At 38.1% G+C, this 18,171-nt stretch overlaps 1 long non-coding RNA gene across 1 annotated transcript; it reads left to right on the top strand.

Moving 5' to 3' along the window:
• Nucleotides 1-7,240: 7,240 nt before the first annotated feature.
• LOC126955225 (uncharacterized) lies at nt 7,241-16,644 on the top strand. The gene is made up of 5 exons (XR_007725847.1): nt 7,241-8,038; nt 9,692-9,733; nt 10,766-10,832; nt 13,087-13,309; nt 16,027-16,644. It is a non-coding gene; the product is annotated as an uncharacterized LOC126955225 (long non-coding RNA).
• Nucleotides 16,645-18,171: the final 1,527 nt, after the last annotated feature.

Here is an 18,171-nt window from a genome sequence, read left to right as displayed (position 1 = left end):
TTCTCTATCTAGCTTATTATGCTTAACATAATGTCCTCTAGTTTCATCCATGTTGTTGCAAATGACAGCATTTCCTGTTTTGTTATGGTGAAATAGTACTCCATTGTGCATATATACCACATTTTCTTTATCTATTCATCTGATGATGGGTACTTAAGTTGATTCCTGACCTTGGCTCTTGTGAATAGCGGTGCAATAAACATGAGCATGCAGATGTCTGTTTCACATACTGATTCCAATTCCTTTGATAAATAGCTAGTGTTGGGATTGCTGGGTCATGTGGTAGTTGTATTTCTATTTTTTTGATAAACCTCCAAACTGTTTTCCATAATTACTATAATAATTTACATTTCCACCAACAGTGTGTAAGGGTTCTTTTTTCTCCACATCCTCATGAACACTTGTTATTTTTTGTCTTTTTGGTAATAGCCATTCTTACTGGAGTTAGGTGATACTGTGATTTTGACTTGCAGTTCCCTGATGACTAGTGATGTTGAGTATTTTTTCATATACTTATTGGCTATTTGTATGTCTTGTTTCAAGAAATGTCTATTCAGGTTTTTTGCCCATTTTTAATTGGATTTTTGGGGGTTTTTTTGTTTTGTTTTGTTTTTTTGCTATTGAACTCAATAGTTTGAGTTCCTTATATATTCTAGATATTAACCTCTTGTCACAAATGTTTACAAACGTTTTCTCCCATTCTGTAGGTCGTGTCTTCACTCTGTTGATTGTTTCCTTTGCTGTGCAGAAGCTTTTTAGTTTGCTTTTGCTGTCTGTACTTCTGAGGTCAGAAAAACTCCTTGCCCAGACCAATGTCATGAAACATTTCCACTGTTTTCTTCTATTAGTTCCATAGTTTCAGGTCTTACAGTTAAGTCTTTAATCCATTTCAAGTTAGTTTTTATACAGTAATCCCCTCTTTTCCATACAGGATACATTCCAAGACTCCCAGTGGATGCTTAAACCATGGATAGTACTAAATCCTATTTATACTATGCTTTTTCCCATATGTACATGCCTATAACAACATTACATTTATAAATGAGGCACACTAAGAGATTAACAACCATAATAAAATCAACCAACTATGAAAATATACTGTAATAAAAGTCATGTGAATGTGGATTCTTTCAAAATATCTTACTGTGCTGTATTCACTCTTCTTGAGTGTGATGATAAAAGGCCTACATGATGAGATGAAATGAAGTAAATGACGTAGGCATTGTGCTGTAGCGTTAGGCTACTACTGACCCTCTGAAGATAGGTCAGAAGGAAGATCATCTGCTTCACTGATCCTGGATCATTGAACGATGATGTTCACGACAAATAGGCAGGTAGCATATACAGTACAGATACATTGGACAAAGGGATGATACATGTTCCTGACGGATGGCATGAGATTTCATCACACTACTCAGATGGGTGAGCAATTAAATCAAAACCACAATGAGATACCATCTCACCCCAGTTAGAATGGCGATCATTAAAAAGTCAGGAAACAACAGATGCTGGAGAGGATGCTTTTACACTCTTGGTGGGAGTGTAAATTAGTTCAACCATTGTGGAAGACAGTGTGGCGATTCCTCAAGGATCTAGAACCGGAAATACCATTTGACCCAGCAACCCTATTACTAAGTATATACCCAAAGGATTATAAATCATTCTACTATAAAGATGCATGCACACGTATGTTTATTGCAGCACTGTTTACAATAGCAAAGACTTGGAACCAACCCAAATGCCCATCAATGATAGACTGGATAAAGAAAATGTGGCACATATACACCATGGAATACTATGCAGCCAAAGAAAAGAATGATTTCACGTCCTTTGCGGGGACATGGATGAAGCTGGAAAGGATCATTCTCAGCAAACTAACACAGGAAGAGAAAAGCAAACACCGCATGTTCTCACTCATAAGTGGGAGTTGAACAATGAGAATACATGGACACAGGGAGGGGAACATCACACACTGGGCCTCTCAGGGGGCGGGGGACAAGGGGAGGCATAGCATTAGGATAAATACCTGATGTATGCGAGGCTTAAAACCTAGATGACAGGTTGATGGGTGCAGCAAACCACCATGGCACATGTATACCTATGTAACAAACCTGCACATTCTGCACATGTATCCTAGAACTTAAAGTATAATAAAAAAAGAAGGGTGTGCAATTTAAAATTTATGAATTCTTATTTCTGAAATTTTCCATGTCATATTTTCGGACTGTGGTTGACCATGAGTAACTGACACCTCAGAAAGGAAAACTGGAGGCCGGGCATGGTGGCTCCTGCCTGTAGTCCCAGCACTTTGGGAGGCCAAGGCCGGTGGATCACGAGGTCAGGAGTTCAAGACCAGCCTGGCCAACATAGTAAAACCCTGTCTTTACTAAAAATACAAAAATTAGCTGGGCGTGGTGGTCGCACCTGTAACTCGGGACGCTGAGCAGATAATTGCTTAAACCCGAGAGGCGGAGGTTGCAGTGAGCCGATATCATGCCACTGCACTCCAGCCTGGGTGACAGAGTGAGACTCTGTCTCAAAAACAAACAAACAAACAAACAAAAAGAAGAAAGACAGAAAGAAAGGAAAACCGGGATAAGGGGGACTATGTTACATGGTGGGAGATAGGGGTCTAGTTTCATCCTTCTGCATGTGGGTATCTGATTTTCCCAGCACCACTTATTGAAAAAACTATCCTTTCCCCAAGGTGTGTTCTTGGTACCTTTGTTGCAAATCAGTTGGCTGTAGATGTGTGGATTTATTTCTGGACTTTTTTTTAATGCAAGTACCGTGCTGTTTTGGCTGCTATAGTAGCTTTATAGTATATTTTGAAGTAAGAACATGAAGTAAGAACATTATCTTAAAAACGTTCATAGAATGGTTAGGGCTTCTCCTACAAAAGGTACTGATAAGTCACAAACACAAAATAAATTTTATTACAGTGTTCCTTATTTTTAACCCAAAATAATAATAGCCAGTTTACCAATCTACCATATTCATCAGTTGTTAGTCCAACTAGTTTTGACTGCCTCCAAAAAATCAAATTTATCTTCAAAAGATAAAGATATCCATTATGCCATCAAGCCTATTTTAAAAATTGGTCCCACATACCTCAGGTAACTCCCAAGCAGTATCTTAAACATATCCTAAAGATGATGACGTTGTTAGAAAAAGATGATAGCCTCATAAGAGATTATTTTTAAAGGAATACTCAGTTGCTCTTCCATGTTTGTTAAAAATACTACTGATGTTATTTTATGATCATACTTTGGATACAATTACAGATTTACCCAAAAAATAAAGTAGATAAGAATGTATTCCTTTACAAGATAATTCAGAGTGATCTTTCTTTAAAAAGTTGTCTCTGTTTTACAACCACAATAACTACATCTTTAGAGATGCGTCTATTGTAAAAGGTGAGCTTTTCTTGAGCCAGCAAGCTGGATATCTACACATTTGAAAATAAACTTAGTTCTTAACACTCAGTGAGTTTGTCAGAAACACAGGATCTCAGACTCCACTCCATACCTATTGAATCAGAAAATCTGCGTTAACAAGATTTGCAGGTGATTTAAAAGCAGGTTAAAATTTGAGGAGCAGAGCTCTTGCTAACCTTATGAAGAGACATAATTTATAACAACAATGAAACAACTATTGAAGATGAGAAGTTTTTTTTCTGATAGAATACAAGATGACCTTAACAAAGCCATATAAATATAAATTTGCTCAAGAATGTAAATGAAGATATAAACATAATAAGGACAGATGTGACGCTCTCTCATACACTGGATGGAATTAATAGCAGATTAGGCATAGCAAAAGACAAGATCAGTGAACTTGAAGCAATACACAAATATTTTGGATATTTTATCCAAAATAAAGCAAAGACAGAAAAGAAACAGAGTCCATGTGATCTATGGGAAAATATCAATTAGTCTAATATATGTGTGTACTAGTTTGCTATGGCTACTGTAAAACATTACGACAAACCTGGCCCCTTAAAATAACACAAAATTATTTTATACTTCTACCTATTTCCTTGTCTTCTCCAGCTTTTAGAGACTCCAGTATTCTGTGGCTTATGACTTCCTTCCTCCATCTTCAAAAACAGCATGGGATCCTCACATTGCATCACTCAAACCTACTCTTTTTAAGACCCTTGTGATTACTTTGGGCCCTCCCAGATGATCCAAGATAATCTTCCTGTAAGATCCTTTCTGCCCTGTAATCTAACATACTCACAAATTCTGGGGATTAACATGTGTGGACATCTTGGTGAGTCATTATTCTGCCTTCCACAGCATGTCACTCGAGTGCCAGAAAAAGAGGAGGAAGAAGGAAGACAGAAATTACATTTGAAGAAACAGTGACTGAAAATTTTTCCAAATATGATTAAAAATATAAACTCACAGATCCAAGAGTTCAACAAACCCCAGTAAAAGAAATTTAGATAAAACCACACCAAGACAGATCATAATCAAACTTGATAAACAGTGATAAAGAATCTTAAAAGTAGCCAGAGGAAAAAAGGACACATGGGTACAGAGATACTTAGACATGAAGTACTTAGATTAAAAATATAGGAAACTTCACATCAGCAACTATGCAAGCCAGAAGAAAATGGAATGAATGGCACCTTTAAAATGTTGAACGAGGTCAGGTGTGGTGGCTCATGCCTGTAATCCCAGCACTTTGGGAGGCCGAGGCAGGTGGATCACGAGGTTAGGAGCTTGAGACCAGCCTGGCCAAATATGGTGAAACCCCATCTCTACTAAAAATACAAAAATTAGCTGGGTGTGGTTGTGTGTGTCTGTAATCCCAGCTACTTGGGAGGCTGAGGCAGAAGAATCGCTTGAACCCAGGAGGCGGACGTTGCAGTGAGCCGAGATCATGCCACTGCGCTCCAGCCTGGGCAACAGAGTAAGACTCCATTTAAAAAAAAAAAAATGTTGAATGAGAAAAATTCTCAACTTAGAATTTATGCTCAGTGAAAATAACTTACAAAAATGAAGATAACATAAAGAAACTTTCAGACACACAAAGCTGGAAGAATTCATCACCAACAGACCTATACACAAGAAATGTTAAAGTACTTTTAAAAAATATACTACAAGAAATGCAAGTCCGTCAGGCAGAAGGAAAATGAAGCCAGATGGAAATATGCATTTACACAAAGGAATTATAAGACCAACATGTGTGATTAAATATGAGATATTTTCTTATTTTTAAAATTACCTTAATAGATAGTTAACTGCTTAATGCAAAAATCCTGATACATTAGATTGTGTGGTATATATCAAATGTAAAATAAAATGTATGATAATAGCACTAGCAGAGAAGAAACATGTACTAGCAGTCCCAGCAGAAGAAGAAACAGCAGAGTCCTAGCAGAAGCAAAACAGTATACTGTTAGGAGGTCCTTATGACAGTAAGGTGGTATGACACTACTTGAAGGCAGACTGTGATAAATTGAAGATATGTACTCTAATCTGTAAAGCAATCAGTAAAAAAAAAAAAAAAAAAAAAAAAAAAAAAAAAAAAAAAAAAAGAGGTATGCCTCATAAATCTACAAAAAACATAAAATGGAATCATTAAAAGTATACAATCCAAAATAAGGCAGAACAGAGGGAAAAAAGGAAACTAAGAAGAGATGGAATTAACAGAAAGCCAATAGCAATATGGTAGATTTAAACTGAACTGTATCAAGTCACATTAAATGTAAATTGTCTAAACACTTCAACTAAAAGGCAGAGATTGTCAGATTAGATTTAAAAATGCAAGACCCAATTATATGATGCCTGTGAAATTCACTGTAATTATAAAGATACACATAAGAGTAACAGGGTGGAATAAATTATACCAGACCAACACCAATCAAAAGAGAGCTGGGACCAGGCACAGTGGCTCATGCCTGTAATCCCAGCACTTTGGGAAGCCAAGGTGGGCGGATCATTCGAGGTCAGGCATTCAAGACCAACCTGGCCAACATGGTGAAACCCTGTCTCTACTAAAAATACAAAAATTAACCAGGCATGGTGGTGGGTGTCTGTAATCCCAGCTACTCCGCAGGCTGAGGCAGGAAAATCACTTGAACCCAGCACGTGGAGACTGCAGTGAGCCAAGATCACCCTACTGCACTCGAGCCTAGGCGACAGAGCAAGATTCCATCTCAAAAAAAAAAAAAAGGGGGGAGCTTAATTCTTCAAGAGGTCATAATAAACCTAAGTATTTATCGTCTATTTAAAAACAGAGCTTCAAAATACATGAAGCAAAAATAGACAGAACCGAAAGGAGAAAAAGATAAACCCACACAACGCTCCTTCACAATAATCAATAGAATAGAAAAATCAGTAAGTATAGAGAAGATGTGAACAACAAGATGTGATCAAACAGCATGACCTGTTTGACAATTATAGTACTTTCCACCCAAAAATATCAAAACACATATTCTTTTGAAGGGCTCTTAGAATATTTACTAATAAAGACCATCTGCTTGGCCATAAAACAAGTCTCATAAAGTCAGAATAATTTTAAGTCTTACCAAACATGTTATTTAACCACAATGGAATTTAATTAAAAACTTATAGCATGGAAATTTAGAAGATATAACTACAATAGCATGAAGGACAGGAGGGAGGAAACTGACATACATTGTTGTTAGATTCTTACACTATTCATAGATTGGTATGACTTTATTTCAAGGTAGACTGCAGTAAGTTAAAGATGTATATTGTAAATCATAGAGCAACCACTAAAACACACACACGCACACACAAAGATATAGCTAATAAGCCAACAGTGAAGATAAAAAGGAATAATCGTAAATACTGAATTAATCCAAACCAAGGAAATAAATAAGGAAGAAGGAGACAAAAAGCAAATAAGATGTTAGTTTTAGTTCTGATGTTAATCTAGAAATAATTTTACAGATAAGGAAATTGAGACTGACAGTGCTTTAAAATAACTTTCCCAAGATGACACACCCAAGAGGTACTGGGGCTGGAAGTTGAATTCAGGTTCCATATTCCATATGCCTTCCGAGTCTATGAACTTTATTTAAGGCTATGAACCTATTTAAGGTAATGTACTGTGTGTGTGTGTGTGTGTGTGTGTGTGTGTGTGTGTGTGTGTGTGTGTGTGTGTGTGTGTGTGTGTGTGTGTGTGTGTGTGTGTGTGTGTGTGTGTGTGTGTGTGCGCGCGCGGCGCGCGCGCGCGCGGCAGTGCGCATGCGCGTGCAAGCTAAACACGTCTATCAACTGTGCATATGATTCACACTTAAATTTCTATGTGCAGGTGTAACTAAAATATATTCTCACTTTTCAAATTACATTGAAGCTACATGGGAATTATTTTTTAAGTGTTTTCCCATCTCTCTTCACTCTCCTTCACAAGCCAGGATATGCCTAATTCTCTACAAATGAGGGAGAAGAATGAGATGGTGTTAGAAACCAGAAAGCCTGCTGTACAGCATTGTCTTCCTGCAATTGACAGCTGCAGCAGCCTGTCAATTTCCACAAACCTCTTCAAACCTTAACTTCTTGCTTGTGCTTATAATCTTTGTACACACACATATATAGGCAAAATACACTATGAAAATGTAAAAAAAATATTTTGGAGCCCCATGCAAATATGCCAGGTATTGTGCCAGGCAAAAGATATAAGAAAGTAAAGAATTAATTATGTCCCCTGATATTGTACCACTTAGAATCTCATGGGGGATACACACTTGATATAAAGAACCATACAAATATAAAATTACATTGTCATATAAGTGCTATGAATAAAACAATACCATGACATAACAGGATAACCTATTGGAACAATTTGAAGATAAATACAAACCTCCCCTGCCCCCATACACACACTTAAGAAAATTGGTATCATGATTATGTTGCTTATTTTCCTTTTAAATTTCCAGAATGTTCTTGCGGCTCTTCATTGTTATCCATATATTCAATGGGAATAGCTGTTTTCTTATTTCACCAAGCATATTGAAGACTTTAAAACTATCACAGAGCCACCGGGCCAGAAGCTGACGGTAAGTAATATAGTTTAGTAATTTTAAAATCCCTAAAATTTTAGCATCCTTGGACTCAAGTTATTTATTTATTGCATTTATTTTTAAAAGCAGTTTTAGGTTCACAACAAAATTGAGAAGATGATACAGAGATTACCCAGATACCCCTTCCCCCCCACCACAGGCATAGCCTCCTCCATCATCAACATCCCCCACCAGAGTGACACATCTGTTACAACTGAAGAACCTATATTGTCATATCATTATCACCCAGACCACAGATTACATTAAGGTCCACTCTTGGTGTTGTATGTTTTACAGGTTTAGCCAAATGTATAATGACATGTATCCCTCGTTATAGTTTCATACAGAGTAGTTTCAGTGCCCTAAAAACCCTCTGTGCTCTGCCTTTTCATACCTCCCTACCCCTTCAACCCTGGCAACCACTGATCCTTTTCCTATCGCCATAGTTTTGTCTTTTCCAAAATGTCAGAGTTGGAATCATACAGCCATTTCCAACTGGCCTCTTTCACATGTAATATGTATTTAAGTTTCCTCCATGTCTTTTCATGGCTTGATAGCTCATTTTAGTGATGAATAATATTCCATTTTCCGGATGTAGCAGTTTATCCGTTCACCTACTGAAGGACATCTTGGTTGCTTCCAAGTTTGGGCAATTATGAATAAAGCTACTAGAAACGTTTGTGTGTAGGTTTTTGTGTGAATGTAAGTTTTCAATTCATTTGCATCAATACCAAGGAGCATGATCACTGGATCATATGGTAAGAGCATGTTTAATTTTGTAAGTAACTGCCAAACTGTCTTCCAAAATTCCTGTACCATTTTGCATTCTCACCAGCAATAAATGAGAGTTCTTATTAATGCACATGTTCACCAGCACTTGGTGTTTGTCATTCTGAATTACAGCCATTCTAATAGGTATGTAGTGATATATAATTGTTGTTTCAACTTGCAGTTTCCTCATGACATATGATGCAGAGCATCTTTCCATGTGCCTGTTTACATCTGTGTATCTTCTTTGGTGAAGTGTCTGTTGAAGTCTTTGGCCTATTTTTTAATTGAGAAGTTTGTTTTCTTATAGTTGTTTTAAGAGTTCTTTATATATTTTGGATAACAGTCTTGGAATTATTTATCAGATGTCTTTTGCAAATATTTTCTCCCAGTCTGTGGCTTATTTTTTTCACAGTTCCTTTCATAGAGCATAAAATTTTGATTTCAATGAAATCCAGCTTATCAGTTCTTTCTTTCAGGGATCGTGTCTTCGGTGTTATTGCCAAACTCAAGGGCATCTAGATTATCTTTTTTTGAGACAAAGTCTCGCTCTGTCGCCCAGGCTGGAGTGCAGTGGTGCAATCTCGGCTCACTGCAAGCTCCGCCTCACGGGTTCACACCATTCTCCTGCCTCAGCCTCCTGAGTAGCTGGGACTACAGGCGCCCGCCACCTCGCCCGGCTAATTTTTTGTATTTTTAGTAGAGATGGGGTTTCACTGTGTTAGCCAGGATGGTCTCCATCTCCTGACCTTGTGATGTACCCACCTCAGCCTCCCAACGTGCTGGCATTACAGGCGTGAGCCACCGCACCCAGCCAAGGTCATCTAGATTATCTTACATATTATCTTCTAGGGGTCTTACAGTTTTGTGTTTTGCATTTAGGTCTGTGATCTACTTTGAGCTAATTTTCATGAAGGATATAAGGTATGTGTAGATTCATTTTTTTTTGTATGTGCGCGTTCAGTTGTTCCAGCGCCATTTGTTGAAGAGATTTTTATTTTTTTACATTGTATTGCCTTTGTCCCTTTGTCAAGGATCAGTTGACTATGTTTACGTGGGTCTATTTCTGGGTTCTCTATTCTGTTCTATTGATTTGCCTATTCTTTCACTAATACTACACTATTTTGATTACTATAGCTTTATAGTAAGTACTGAAGTCAGAGAGTGTGATCCTCCAACTTTGTTCTTCTTCAATATTGTGTCGGCTATTTTGGGTATTTTGCCTCTCCATATAAACTTTAGACTCAGTTTGTCAATATCTAGGAAATAACTTGCTGGAATTTTAATTGGAATCTTGTTGAATCTATAGATCAAGTTTGGAAGAACTGACATCTTGACAATACTGAGTCTTCCTGTCCATGAACAAGAATTTAGTTCTTTGATGTCTTTCTTCAGAGTTTTACAGTTTTTCTTATATCGATCTTGTATATATTTTGTTAGACTTATACCCAAGTATTCCATTTTGGGGGTGTTAATATAAATGGTATTGTGTTATTAATTGCAAATTCCATTTGTTAATTTCTAGTATAAGTGATTTTTTTTAACAAGCTATTTTAGTGTAGTCTCTTGAGTAGGAAGGGCTGCCACCTGCAATTATTTTGAAAGTTATTTATCCTTTCCTTTCCACAGTTAAAAGAATAATGATTTTTAAGAATGAAGATTTACTGTGAACTTTTTGTTATAACACAGACTTTAGCCATAGAACTTTAGGAAAAAAAAACAAAAACAAAAACCTCTTCACTTTAGGTACTCTGTTTTAAAATGGGTATGTTTACATTTTTTTTTTTTTTTTTTTTTTACCAAGATAAGCTAAAAGCAATGTAACCTACAGTCCGTAAAGGGCACACTCAGATCCTCTTACATTCATCATGAGCTGTTCCTGGGTGAAGCTGAGCCAGGCCTGCTATCAGGTGGAGGAGGATCACTTCCCTGTCTCACCAAGACCTGGTCTTACAGGGGCTGTTTCCAATTCTTCCCAACCGGAGACTGCTGGTCTGAAGCTCGACTGCATCTGATGTAAAAGGTGACCCAGTGTTGTTCTGAAACAATCACACTACATTTCCTTTATGTCCTATATTTTCCCAGTGATGGGAACTGGGGACATGGAACCCGGGCCTGGGGCAGACCACTTACATAGTAAATATGTAAAAAAAAAAAAAAAAAAGAAAAAGAAAAGAAAAAAAAGAAAAAAATATATAATAAAATAAGTGTCTGGCTTCAGATAGCTATGTAGTCAGTAAGTGCTATAAGAACAAATGAAAAATTGTAAGATAAAGGGAGATGGAACTAGTTTGTTTTTATTCACTGTTGGATAAGAACCTGAGCAGAAAGAGACAAGAAACAATGATTTAAAAGGTACTTTACAAATCATTGGATTGTTATATGGTTACTGGTTTGTAAAAATAGTTTTCTTTTAGGAACGAATTTAAGTGGACAGATTTTAAATATTCTCACCAAGTCTTTTCCTGGTTAGGCACCTATTGCCTAAGCAATAGAGACACCTGCTCATTGAACAGATACCATTGCACAAGGTAAAGACACTCCAACAATTCCATTTGCTTTTCTGATAAGAACAAAGGGGAGGGAGTGGAGGGCAGGAGCATGCAGGGAATGATGTCAGTAGCTGAGCCTGCAGTGTGTGCCTGTTTGCAATATAAATGGGCAAGCCTGTCTGGGTAACAAAATGGAAAGGATTGCTTCCGGTATGGAAAATCTGTCCTCAAAAACTATTTCCTTACGAATATATTAGTATACTGTTTTTAATATTAAAGAATTCACCAGACTAAGACTTGGCATAATTTTGAGAAGGTATATGCATTAGTTTTTAGGGCATTTTGGTGGGGGGAATAAAACTGCTTTATTTCAGTAAGGATGGTAGCATAATGCTTTTTTTTCTTCCATAGGTTATTGGGGTACATCTGGTGTTTGGCTACACAAGTTCTTTAGTGGTGATTTGTGAGATTTTGGTGCACCCATCACCCAAGCAGTATACACTGCACCCAATTTGTAGTCTTTTATCCCTCCCCCTCTTCCCAACCTTTCTCCAAGTCCCCAAAGTCCACTGTGTCATTCTTATGCCTTTGCATCCTCATATCTTAGCTCCCACTTATAAGTGAGAACATACAATGTTTGGTTTTCCATTCCTGAGTTACTTCATTTAGAATAAGTCTCCAATCTCATCCAGGTTGCTGCAAATGCCATTAATTCATTCCTTTTTATGACTTAGTAGTATTTCATTGCGTATATATATATACACCATAGTTTCTTTATCCACTCCATTGATGGGCATTTATGTTGATTCCACATTTTTGCAGTTGCAAATTGTACTGCTATAAACATGTATGTGCAAGTTTCGTATAATGACTACTTTTTCTCTGGGTAGATACCCCGCAGTGGGGCTGCTAGATCATATGGTAGTTCTACTTTTAGTTCTTTAAGGAAATCTCCACACTGTTTTTCATTGTAGTTGTACTAGTTACATTCCCACCAGCAGTGTAGAAGTGTTCCCTGTTGCACAATACTTTTCTTTTTTGTTTTTTTGAGACAGAGTTTTGCTCTTGTTGCCCAGGCTGGAGTGCAATGGCGTGATCTCGGCTCACCACAACCTCTGCCTCCCTGGTTCAAGTGATTTTCTTAACTCAGTCTCCCAAGTAGCTGGGGTTACGGGCATGCGCCACTATGCCCGGCTAATTTCGTATTTTTAGTAGAGACGCGGTTTCTCCATGTTGGTCAGGCTGGTCTCGAACTCCCGGCCTCAGGTGATCCGCCCGGCTCAACCTCTCAAAGGGCTGGGATTACAGGTGTGAGTCACCATGCCCGGCCACACAGTGCTTTGCTAATACTGGAATTTTCATTTGTTTGAACAGGTTCTTCCATTTGTCTTTCTGATACCCTCTTTCTAGAATAATAATTTTGGCATTTCATTTTAACAGTTTAGAACAGTGTATCCTACTACAATGCCTTTCTATGTAGTCAGTAAGTGCTATAAGAAGAAATGAAAAATTGTAAGATAAACTGTCAGGGAAAAAGTGACTCTAAGCAGAGAGGAACTCTAGATTAGGAGTTCTTCACATGAGACCATGGATAAGTATCAGGGCATTCAAGAATCCCTTGGAATTTCCTGAAACATCCGGAGTGTATGTTCTTCCGCGGAAAGGTTCCCTAGTTTTGGTCTTGACCCAAAAGGTTAGAATCATTCTTTTAACAAATTAACCCTGAAACCTCAGTAGCTTAAAACCACAGTGATTTCTCACTCCCTATGTTACTTCCCCTTCCAGCTCCTGTGAGTTAACAGACATTTGTTCAGACCCTGCTCTGCTCAAAGGCTCCCAGTGAGGACCCCAAGGAGGGAAGGATCAGGTGTCCTGGACTTCATATGTCCTCACCTCTCGCAAGTTCCCAGCTTTTGCTTATCCACGGGACTCTTATCTTCATTACAACGAAGGGCCAGAACCCAGGTGGGAAAAAGACAGCATGGTTGAGAAGATAGATTCCAGATAGGTAAGTGGAAACAAATAATTTGGAATTAGTGTGTGTGTAACAGGAGTAGGTGGCAGGGAAAGGTGGGGGAGATGTCTTATTTCTTAAGTTAGCTTAGGAATTTGACTCCTACAATTTATGTTCCAGAAAGCATGATAATATGCTTCTTTTCTATACTTCGCTGACTTCCAACAGGAAAACAGGCAGCTTATAAGAAGAAAGCACTGCTATAACAAACTTTTAACAATAAATGCAGAGACAAAAAAAGAAAAAGGCGGCCGACAGTGGTAGAGAATAAGTGTATCAGAAAAACTGAGCTAAGGGATGCAGCAGTTGACAATCAACTTGTATAACTTAACATTGGGCTTCCTAGCAGCCAAGGAAAAAAGGAAGACACCGATAAATTTGGGCAAAGGCTGTAACAACCTTATGGTTCTGGGGGACTATATTATTTTGATATTCATTCAGGCACTGCTAGTTAATAGCTGCATAAACGTGAACAGGTTACTCAAATTTTCCATGCCTTACTTTCTTAAGTAATGGTAATTACTTGCTGAACTAGAAGATCTCTGAATTCCTTCTATCCGTAACTTCTCAATTGCTGATAACTTCAAAGAAATGGCATCCTTTATACTTTTCACCAGTATTATAAATTCTTCATTAAACAAATGTTTGTAGTTCCCCACAGATTCATGAGGATTTTCCTCATTACGTATCCTTAAAGAGAAATGTGAAAGGATTAGGAAAAGCCCCAATCTTTACCTATTTTAAAGCTATCATAGACATTCTTCTGTAAAAAAAAGTCTATCCACTGGGTGCAGTGGCTCATACCTGTAATCCCAGCACTTCAGGAGGCCAAGGCAGGAAGACCACTTGAGGACAGGAGGTTGAAACTAGCCTGGGTAACATAGTGAGACCTTGTCTCTACTAAAAGCAAAAAAATTAATCAGGCATAGTAGCACACACCTATAGTCTCAGCTCTTTCGGGCTGAGGTGAGAAGACCACTTAAGCCCAGGAGTTCGAGGCTGCAGTGAGCTATGATCATATCACTGCACTCTAGCCTGGGCAACAGAGCAAGACCCTGTCTCAAAACACATACACACACAAAGTCTATCCAAATACATACCAGAAAGTGAATGGGTAATTATTTAGCACAAAATGTTAATAGAAAATGCAACTTAAGCCACAATCAAATAGAATTATTATATTTTTATATTGAATTGAAAATGCTTCTGTGTTGCTAGGAAGGAGAAAGAATCAATGTCACTGGTACAAAAAAAAAAAAAGACTAGAATACATGTTTATATCCCTTTCCTCATCTCTTGGCAGGGCCTGCGTTTCTCGCCAGCATCTGGTGGAGAGTGAAAAGTCACTATTTAAACCCTTATTTTGTCTAGAAGCAAACCCTGGGTTTAAAAAAAGCCTGTATCTCCAGTTACATTTGCTGGTCCCCCTGCTTCTATTCAATCGCACAGCCTACTGTTGAGCAGTCGTGCGTTGCTCGATGATGAGGACAGGTTCCGAGAAATGTGTCATTAGGTGATTCTGCAATTGTACAAATATCACAGGGAGCACTGACACAAACCTGGATGGTATCGCCTACTGCATACCCAGACTCTATGTACAGCGTATTGCTCCTAGGCTGAAAACCTGTACAGCAAGCTTCGCCCCCGTGGCCCACGGGCCACATGCGGCCCAAGATAGCTTTGAATGCGGCCCAACACAAATTTGTAAACTTTCTTAAAACACTATGAGATTTTTTCTCTTTTTTTTTTTTTTTTTTTTTTAGCTCATCAGCTATCATTAGTGTATTTTATGTGTGGCCCAAGACAACTATTCTTCTTCCAATGTGGCTCAAATAAGCCAAAGGATTGGGCACCCCTGTCGTACCGCATGTGACTGTCCTGAACAGTGTAGGGAACTGTAACACAGTGGTATTTATGTATCTCAACAAAGAACAAGTACAGTAAAAATTCAGTATCAGAATCTTGTGAGACCACTGTCATATATACAGTCACAGAATAAAATGTCACCATGTGGTGCATGACTATATTTCTTCTTTTTCTTTCTTCCTCTTCCTCTTTTTTTTTTTTTTTTTTTTTTTGAGGCAGAGTGTCTATTGCCCAGGCTGAAGTGCAGTGCCGTGATCATGCGCTACTGCAACCTCAAACTCCTGGGCTCAGGTGATCCTCCCACTTCAGCCTCCAGAGTAAACGAGCCTACAAGGGTGTGCCACCATGTCTGGATAATTTTCTTTTTCTTTCTTTCTTTTTTTTTTTTTTTTTTTTGGTAGAGACAGGGGCCTCGCTATGTTGACCAGGCTGGTTTTGAACTCCTAGCCTCAATTTATCTGTCCACCTCAGCTTCACAAAGTGCTGGGATTACAGGCGTAAGCCACCATGCCCAGCCTGTATTTCATTTTTATTATGTTAAACATTCTTAAACGAGAATGTTCTTAAGTATTCTCATGCCTCAAGGAATTTTTAATACTAAAAAAGGTAAAAAAAAATTGGGATCAATTTGGTCTATAAAATGTTTGTGAAATGACAATGAATGTTTATTGTAAAGCTGTATTTCAAAGCTATGGTTTAATCCAATTTGTGAAAAATATACAACTGACAAGTACAAGCACTAAGATATTCTACTTTAGATGTATTTTATTCTATCGCAGCTTTTTATTTAAAGCTGCAAGCGTATTTTTCTTTCACATCAATTTTGTATCTTTTTAAATTTACAGATAAAACGCAGGGATGTTTCTTAAACATTAGGACCAATGATTAGAGACACTGAAACCGTATCTCTACAGAGCATTAGGACTGAATCAGAACCAAGAGATGGCCACATCTAATAGCTGGCTTCAGTTAATAGAGACACTGGTTCACTGGCACGTATTTTTCTCTTGTTTTATGTCTGACTCTGCTTAAAAAAAAATTTTTTTTTTTAGAGATTGAGTCTCATTGTGTTATCCAGGGCAATCTCAAACTCCTGGCTTCAAGCAATCCTACCAGCTCAACCTCACTGGGATTATAGGCATGAGTCACCACAGCCAACCCGATTCACCTTCCTGAATACAGCTTTATATAGGGGAACAAGTTGCCCAGTGAAGCTTGGGATTTTCTCGTAATTAACAGCTCTTGTCATTTCTCTTCAAATAGTTGCCAAGCCATTGGCTGTATTACTTTGGTTCTTAGGCCATGGTGCCTGATAACAATGCCAGGCACATCAGGCTCCTGATATATTGTATGAATGTATAATAAATTTAGAAGTGATTATATACTATATTCAGTTCCTTCATTATGTAAACCGTGCACTGAGCAGCACTCTCTAAAATTGCCTACATAATATTTTGACTATTCTGGACGTTTCATATAAATGGAATCATACAATGCATGGCTTTTTGTCTGGCTTCTTTTACTTACCATACATTTTCAAGGTTCATTCATGTTTTAGTGTGTATTAATACTTCATTCCTTTTTAATGGCAGAATAATATTCCATTGTTTGGATATGCATTTTGTTTACTCATTCAATTGATGGACACTTGGGTTATTTCCACTTTTTGACTATTATAAATAATGTTCCTATAAGCATTTGAGTACAACTTTTTGTGTAGACAATATTTTTAATTCTTTTGAGTATGAACCCATGAGAAGAACTGCTGGGTCCTATAACTCTATGATTAACTTGTTAAGGAACTGCCAATGTGTTTTCCAAAGTGACTGTGCCACTTTGCATTCCTACCAGCAATGCCTGAGGGTTTCAACTTTCTCCACATCCTCAACATTGGTTACCGTCTTTTTCATTTTAGCCATCCTAGTGAAGTGGCATATCATTGTAATTTGATTTACATATCCCTAGTGATTAGTAATGTTGAGTATTTTTTCTTGCGTGTATTGGCCATTTGCATATCTTCCTTGGAGCATACATACTCACATCCTTTGCCTATTTTTAATGGGGCTTTTTGTTCTTATTGTTGAGTCATAAGTTCTATATACTCTGGCATCAGTCTCTTTTTCGGTATACAAGTTTGGCACTTATTTTGTTAAATTTATTCCTATTTTATTCTTTCTGATGTGGCTGTAAATAGAATTATTTTCTTAATACCATTCACATTGTGTATTACTAGCGTATAAAGGTACAAGCAATTTTCGCACATTGATTTTGTATTCTGCAGCTTAACTCGTTTCTAAAACTTTTTTTTTTTTGAAAGAGGGTCTCACTCTGTCCCCAGGCTGGAGTGCAGTGGTACCATTGCAGCTCATTGCAACCTCCACTGCCCTAGGCACAAGTGATCCTCCCACCTCAGCCTCCCAAGTAGCTGGGACTACAGGTGTGCACCACCATGCCTGGCTAATTTTTGTACTAATATTTTTAGTGGAGACACAGTTTCGCCATGTTGCCTACGCTGGTCTCAAACTCCTGGCCTCAAGGGATCCACCTGCCTTGGCCTCCCCAAAGTGCTGGAATTACACGTGTGAGCCACCGTGCCCCGCCCATTTCTAGTACTTTTTAGTTGGTAGCTTTACCCTATGTGTGCTTTGCTACAAAATATCCAACAGCTCATATTACTTAATAATCCTCTTTTAATGCTTCAGAATAACTTTAATTTCTTTTTGATATTCTGATTCTAACAAAAATTATTTGGACTAACGTATTGCTTTTCCATCCAAAACTACTGTCTAGGGTGGGCATGGTGGCTCATGCCTGTAATTCCAACACTTTGGGATACTGAGGTGGGAGCCAGGAGTTCAAGACCGGCTCAGGCAACACGGTGAAACCCCGTAGCTACAAAAACTACAAAAATTAGCTGGGTGCAATGGTGTGCACCGGTGGTCCCAGCTACTTAGGAAGCTGAGGCGGGAGAATCACTTGAGCCCGGGAAG

The sequence above is a fragment of the Macaca thibetana genome, chromosome 5, assembly GCF_024542745.1.
Source record: "Macaca thibetana thibetana isolate TM-01 chromosome 5, ASM2454274v1, whole genome shotgun sequence".
Taxonomy (NCBI): Eukaryota; Metazoa; Chordata; class Mammalia; order Primates; family Cercopithecidae; genus Macaca; species Macaca thibetana.
The sequence above is the reverse complement of the archived record's forward strand: the minus strand, read 5'-3'. Positions and strand labels throughout refer to the sequence as shown.